Source organism: Brassica oleracea, unplaced genomic scaffold, assembly GCF_000695525.1.
Source record: "Brassica oleracea var. oleracea cultivar TO1000 unplaced genomic scaffold, BOL UnpScaffold01085, whole genome shotgun sequence".
Lineage (NCBI taxonomy): Eukaryota > Viridiplantae > Streptophyta > Magnoliopsida > Brassicales > Brassicaceae > Brassica > Brassica oleracea.
In genome coordinates, this window is record NW_013617651.1 from 14,172 (window position 1) to 21,697 (window position 7,526).

Below are 7,526 nucleotides of genomic sequence, written 5' to 3' on the forward strand. Positions count from 1 at the left end.
TCGCCAGTGCCGGACCCCCCTATCTTTTTTCATTTGTCTCTTACCGCCTTTCTCTTCTTCGTCGATATGCACACTTCTTTGGAGATCTAAGACCACCGCGTCGCTCAGATCTGGTCGAGATTCGATCTAGACGCCTCGATCTTCCTCTCTAGTGTACCGGCGAGGCGTTGGTTTAGGGTTTGGAGGTCCAATTTTCCTCTTCTCACGAGTTCCAAACCCTAGTGCATGCAGTGCGTGAGGATGTGTATTTTTTTGGTGCTTCTGGTGCTCTCTAGAGAGCTTGGAGCTCAGATTGGTCCTTTCTCGCCAGTTTTCTTTCACTTATGCTGTTTTTCGGATAAAGTTGCGACTTTTACAATCCGGTATTTTAGGGTGAGAAATTGGGTTGCCTCATCAATTTCACAGTCTACTTGGGGTGCTTTGTCAGGTTCAAAACTTTTTTATGGTGTGCGGTGCAGTACTATGCCGGCTCCGATGTGGGTTATTACTTTTGTTTGATCGGAAAACGGTAATAAAGAAGATGTGGGTTTAACAAAGACGTCTTATTTATGGTCGAAGAAAACGTTCAGTCGGTTACAAGAGAAAAGAAGAGAATGCGACAGAGAGGAAGCCGGTGGCTCGATGAGCTACCGGAAAAGTACAACTAACGGCGAGATGAAGCAAAGGTGAAAACCCTAATCTGGCTGCCAAGTGTTAGTCAATGATTTCGGATCCTTCTCTCGTTGTTTCCCCTTTCCCTTATATAGTCGTCCTGATGTTTCGTCCTTGACCTAATTTACACCATCTTGGTGGGCCTCCTCTGCTGGGCCGAAAAGCCCGTAGGCGTCCGAGCAGCCGCTGAGCCGAATATACTTCAGTCGACGATGATCGACTAAAAGTACTCAAGAGTCAAGCCGAGAGACCTGACTCTTGAGCTGACCGATTGAACAGTCGCTCTACCTAGTCCGGGCCAGGCCTTTCTATTCTTCGGGCCTTGTGGGGTGGTCAAATCCATCCTCTACAGTAAGTCCCCCCCCAGTCCATTAGTGAGTGAAGTGCTTTTTGGCTCATGATGGATTCTAAGGTTTGAAGGTTTAAGGGAATAGAAGGCATGTCGGAAGGTTGGAGCAGTTGTTCGATGAGTCGCATAGCGTCGTTCTCTCGGAGGCGAGCAGTAGAGGCTTTATCGCTCCTTTTGGTCGTTGTGTCGTAGGGAAGGTTCTGGAATATTTCTGCTTGAGGCCGATTAGTCGCGGAGATTCTGGTCCCGACTGACATGTCTAGATTAACCGTTGGTTTATTCTGATTTTAAGATGACCGACGTCTGATTTAGACGAGAAGCTGAACCGTCGCGAGGGTCCGCTGGACATTTGGGAGAGTTCTGAGGCCCAAATGGGCCCGTTTGAATTTAATGATGACACCTCGAGTTTCCCCCCTTCTCTTCCTTTCATAACATGTCGAGAAGTGGAATCGTCGCGAGGGTCCGCTGGGTTTTTAGGGTGGATTTCGAGGCCCGTTTAGGCCCGAATAGACCTAATGATAGCACCTCGAGTTCCCCCCCCCTCTCTTTTCCTTATAAATACGCAGATCCCCTCTCATTTCTTCAAGTTTTCCCCCGCGATCAAAGGTACTTTCTCTCTCCTTTCCTTATCTCTCTAAGTGTTATAGCCTTTTTTCAACGCGTTCTTCGCCGTCTTGCTCCACCATGTCGTCAGTTCAGAGACTATCGAGGCAGCAGAAGGGGAAATCAGTGGTGGCGACGTCGGCTCCGGCTAGGAATCCTGACGGCAGTTGTATCGAGGACCTCGAATCGGCTCATCATACGGCGATGATGGATACAGTCAATTTGTCTCGCTCCCAGAGGCTTTTAGTCGCAGATGCGACGAGGCTTGCGAGAGAAGGAAGTGAGAACGTCGCTGTGAGGGACGCGACGGAGTGTGCGAGAGATGGACAGAGCGGGGCGGTGCCCGTTGATTCGATTACCTTGAGAGCTCGCGCAGTGGAAGACGATCCTTCGGAAGACGACGATTCTGAATCCAAGTTGTTTCCGACGACCTTCTATCCCGTGGCAAGATCTCGCGATTACTCAGTTACTGAACGGCTCGCGGCGACTAGCCGTCACCCTATCAGTTCTAGCGGAGCAAATTGACATGCCGATGAGCGTCAGGTCGTTCGAGGAGATGACCTCGATAACCAACATGAAGGACGGAACCTACTCGGTGAAAATGCTACCAAACTGCAATGTGTGCGCCGGTCATCCAAACAAAACGTAGAATTGGCAGCGTTCTTATTTCTTCCTCAAGTCCGACGACTCGGCTTTCGAGGAGCCTCCTCGAGAGGACTATCGGGTTCTATGGAACCGTTCTTGTGGTAGAATATCTTGTCGCGAGCTACGTCTGACTTTGTCGATCTTAGCGAAACTTTCTTTTTGTTGTGTTCGCAGTTGGCCATCCTACGTCTCCAGTCTATCCCGAAGATTTCCTGAAGAGCGTTCGAGCCGTCGCCTTGCTTCGAATCTATCGTTGGTCCGAGATCACCGTCGAGAAGATTTGTGAACTTAAGGACCGGATCGCTCGACGTGCGTTCTCTCGCCACTTCTGATTATTCTTTAGAGAGTGGAGATCTGATCTTCCGACCGTTCTTCCAATTCGCACCAAGCGACTAGACATCTTCCCGAAGGATATCCAGACGCAAGTTTCTGAAGCAAAGAGGATGGGAACTCTTCCTGACTTGAGCGCAATATTAGCCACCCAGCTGGGACTGATCAGCGGGGAAGGACCCTCGACGGTGGTTCCTCGCGCTGGTGAGACGGCGGTTCCTCGCGCTGGTGAGACGGCGGTTCCTCGCGCTGGTGAGGTTCCTCCTTCTGGTGCTAGAAACGCGAGGAAGGGTAAAAAAAGGAAGAGGGGCGGCTCGGGAGTCGAGGGGAGTGCCAAGGAGGCGAGCGACGTTCCTCCTTCTGGTGCTAGAAACGCGAGGAAGGGTAAAAAAAGGAAGAGGGGCGGCTCGGGAGTCGAGGGGAGTGCCAAGGAGGCGAGCGACGTTCCTCCTTCTGGCGAACCCCAGAAGAAGAAGAAGAAGAGGACAAAGAAGTCCGTTGACGAGCAGTCGGAGAATCCCGAAAAACCGACTGAGATTGAGGAGGGTGATGTTCAAGAAGAAGAACTTCAACCCGAAGAGGAGGCTTCTGAGGCTGAAATCTCGGGAGAACGGAACGATGCGGAGGAAGTTGGTGAAGGGGAGGAATCGGAAACTTCTCTTAATGCCGCCCGTCCGGACGGTTCTGAAGAAGACAGCGGAGAGTCGCCGCTTTTGATCAGGAAGCATAACGATGAGCTTGGCGACGAGGCGCGATCTCCTATTCTGGCGTCTTCTCGCGAGGGAACTCCGGTTCCCATTGGAGGAGGGGCCGCTCAGATCGGCACTTCTTCTCGCGGCTCCGCTATCTAAAGGAGGGTGCCCGGAGCCAACTTTCCAGACAAGGTTTCGTTTCACTACGAGGGACAGGCCCCTCTAGTGTACGTTCCCGAGAAGTGCGGAGAGTTTCTTCGCCAACTAAGGGGGAGGGTGAAACCTTTGCCCGCTGTGAAGGACCTCATCTTCGGGAGTGAATACGAGGAAGCTGCGAGGGCCAAGTTGCTGGTAAATGGCTCGGTCTCTTTTTTTTTTGTTTCGTTCCTTAACTTTTTCTTACGATTTTCATCTCCTCGTGATCGATAAGTACGACACTGCCCTGAAGGGAGCTTTGGGCGAACTCGAGCTGGCTAAGAAGGATCACGCGGAGAGAGAGGAAGCTTCTGCTCGCCAGCTGAATGCATCGAGGGCTGATGCCGAGAGGCTTAACGGGATAGTTACTCGCACTATTGCTCGAAGGGACGAGCTCAAGGCTGAGTTAGAGGCATCCCAAGGAGTCGTCCGTGAGCTTGAGCGAAAGAACGCCGAGCTTGAAAGTGAGAAGGCTTCACTCGCTGCATCCCATGAAAGAGAGATGAGGCGCCTTAGAGATTCCAGAATCCTGAAAGTGACGAGAGAAATAGGAAGAGTTGAGGCCGAGATGGCCGAAAAAACTAATCGTTGCTTCGCTAAGATTCGCTCCCGAGAAGAGCGACGAGGTCCTTACGAGGAGGCCTGGCTGCTTCATAGCCAAGCCTTTGGAACCAGGAAATGCCTTGAGGCCTTAAAGATGGCTGGGAGCGACATCTCGCAAGCCACTATCGAGATATTCCCCGAGTAAGAAAAGAAATACGAGCAGGAAGCCGAGAAGCTCAAGGTGGGCGAGATACCCGAGGGAGATCTAACTGTCTCCTCTCGTATTGGACTCTCAGTTTGTGGATGCTCGAATCTTGGCGAGTCTCGATCCGTATGGGTCCAGCGCCGGCTTGATCGATCCGGAGACTGCAGTGAGTCTTCACGTTCCGCCTACTCATCCGACTGGAGAGCGACGTGAAGACCCGACGCCTCTTCTTGAAGGTCCTTTGGCTGATCCAGAGATCGTCCCGAGATCAAACGAAGAGCATGTTTCTCTGGCTGCTCGTGAGTCGAGCGTCAGGGCTTCGGAGCTCTCCGCCCTCAACGATCGTGAAAGCGACCGGGAGGACTAGCTTCTCTTGTATGCTGTTTCTTTTCAGTCCCGGAGGACTTGTGTTGTTGCTTTTCTGTTATTTCCAACTCTTCGAATCGTATTAACTGCTTATCTTTTATTGTACTTGTCTATCAAATGCATGGTTTCTCAAGATTAAAAGTGACTTTGTTTGTTTAGTATAAGCGTTATTCGAGATACCGAATCATTGTAGTGTTAAGCTCGTCATGACTTTGTCTCGGTCGATCTCTTTGACTCGCGATCGTTCGTCATTTGAGTTTCGTTATTAATTATGAGTTCTCGACGTTGACGGTTCCAAATTGATCCTAACGTAATTATCGAGCGTTTGGTGGGCCAGACCTTACTTAGTAAATTACAGGGTGAGTTGGAGTCATTGTCTCGGCCGTGTTGGTTTAAATCGCAATCCAGTCGACTCCCGTGAATACGTGTCTGATCAGGACATATCCAACGTGGGATGCGAGTACCGATATGCTTGTTCGAGAAGCCGGGGCGTGCTCGTGTAGGCATCGCTTAAGTGATCGTCTGCTTCGGAGATCGATTCCTCGGGGAGGAGGTTTTTTTTTTTCGGCTGGACCTCTTTTTCTTTTGGGCTGCCTACGTATCCCTTTGTGGGAATCAAGCCATTCGTAGTTCTTAGATTGTGAGTAAAAGTGGCCTTTGAGGCGCATTTACTCGGTTTTTTTTTTTTTTTTTATTTAAAGCGAGTAAAAGTGGCCTTAGTGGCGCATTTACTCGATAAGGCGTTCGTCTTAACTAAGGATGGAAGAGGCGGAGATGTTTGGAGTTCCAAGCTCTAGGTACTGCTTCGCCTGTTGAAGTCTCGAGGCGGTATACTCCTGGTTTGATGACTTCGACTATCTTGTATGGTCCGTCCCAGTTGGCTCCAAGCTTGCCGGCTTTTCACTCCTTAGTATTTTCGAAGACCTTTCTTAAGACAAGATTGCCCATTTCGAGGGGACGCGATTTGACCTTTTTGTTGTAGTAGCTCTCGATTTGATGCTGGTAATTCTGGATACAGAGTAGTGCTTGGTCGCGCTTTTCCTCGATTTCGTCGAGTGCGTCGAGCAGCATGTCGCGGTTGAGTTCGACGTTTTGTGGCATTCGCGACAGGCGCAAACTCGTCACATTCACTTCTGCGGGAGCCATTTCCTCGACGCCGTAGGCCATCAAGAAGGGTGTAGCCTTCGTCGCTCCGCGAGGAGTTGTTCTGTGGGACCACAGGACACCGTCTAGTTCATCTGCCCAGCAACCTTTCTTTAAGTCGAGTCGTTTCTTCAGACCGTCGATGATGGTCTTGTTCGTCGACTCGGCTTGGCCGTTACTTTGCGGGTATCTCGGGGTCGACATGTTGAGTCGAATTCGCCATCTGTCGTAAAATCCCTTGAAATGATGTGAGATGAATTGTGAACCGTTGTCTGTAATGATCTCGTATGGGAGCCCATGTCGGCAGATTATGTTCTTCCAGACGAAGTTTTGCACCTCCTTGTCGGTGATGCTGGCATAGGCTTCGGCTTCAACCCACTTGGTGAAATAATCTGTGAGGACCAGGATGAACTTCTTTTGGCGAGATGCCGGTATCGGACCGATGATGTCCATTCCCCATCGCATGAATGGGTATGGAGCAGTTAGGGTATGAAGGAACTCCGTTGGGCTGTGTTTGGTGGAAGCGTGACGCTGGCATTTGTCGCACTTGCGCACGTATGTCACGCAGTCGGCGTTCATGGTTGGCCAGTAGAATCCGAGATTCTTTACTTTTAATGCCAGCGCTCGTCCGCCCGAGTGATTGCCTGCTGCTCCTTCATGTGTTTCGGCCATGACCAGTCTCGTTTTTTCGCCGGAGATACATTTGAGTAGCACCTTCGTCGCGGTCCATCGGTGTAGTTCCCCGTCCATGACGACGTAGGGTGCGCTACGTCGCTTCAGTCCCCGCGCGTCCCATTTCTCGGTGGGCAATAAACCTTCAGCGAGGTAATCGATGAGTTCCTTGCGCCAATCTGTCGGCTGATCATCTTGCGAAGGAGGTTCTGTTTCGTCGATGTCCATCGCTTCGCTTATCGCTGCTGCAATCGCAGTCTGCTCTGCCTTCGTGTCGATGCTTGGTTTCTCGATTTTATGGATTGGGATTGTCCTCTTGACTTGATCGTGTAGCTTGCTTCCTAGAGCAGCGAGGGTGTCGGCACAGACATTTTCTCTGCGAGGAACCTTCGTGAGTTTGAAGAACTCGAAGTCTTGCGTGAGGTCTTGGACGAGTTTGAGGTAGGCGTCCATCCTTTCGTTGCGGACGTTGTAACCGCCGAGGTACTGGCTTACGACAAGTTGAGAGTCGCAGTAAGCGCTGATTCTTTTGGCTCTCACTGCCTTGGCGAAACGGAGCCCTGCGATGAGGGATTCGTACTCAGCTTCATTGTTTGACGTAGCAAAACCAAAACTGAATGACTGCCGGATGAGTTCTCCTGTTGGTGATTGCAGTTGCACTCCTGCTCCCGGCCCTTTACTCGTGGATGAACCGTCGACGTGAAGGATCCATTTTACACTTGGTAGCTCCAGCTCTGGTGTTAACTCGATCAAGAAGTCGGCAAGGACCTGCGACTTTGCTGCTGTGCGATTTTTGTACACAATGTCATGTTCGCTCAGGTCCATCGCCCATTTAGTCAACCGTCCTGACTGGTTTCAACCGTCCTGACTGGTTAGTATTCTGCATAACCGTTCGGAGTGGTTGGTTGGACAGTACTTCAATCGTGTGCGACTGAAAGTAGGGTCGCAGTTTCCTGGCCGAGGTGACGACAGCTAAGGCCATCTTTTCGAGTGTTGGGTATCTCGTCTCCGGCTCGGTCATTCTTTAACTTGTGTAAAAGATTGGTTTCTGTTCTCTCCGATCTTCTCGAATGAGCACGCTGCTGACGGCGGAGGATGTGACGGCTATGTAGAGAGACAATGTGTCGCCGGC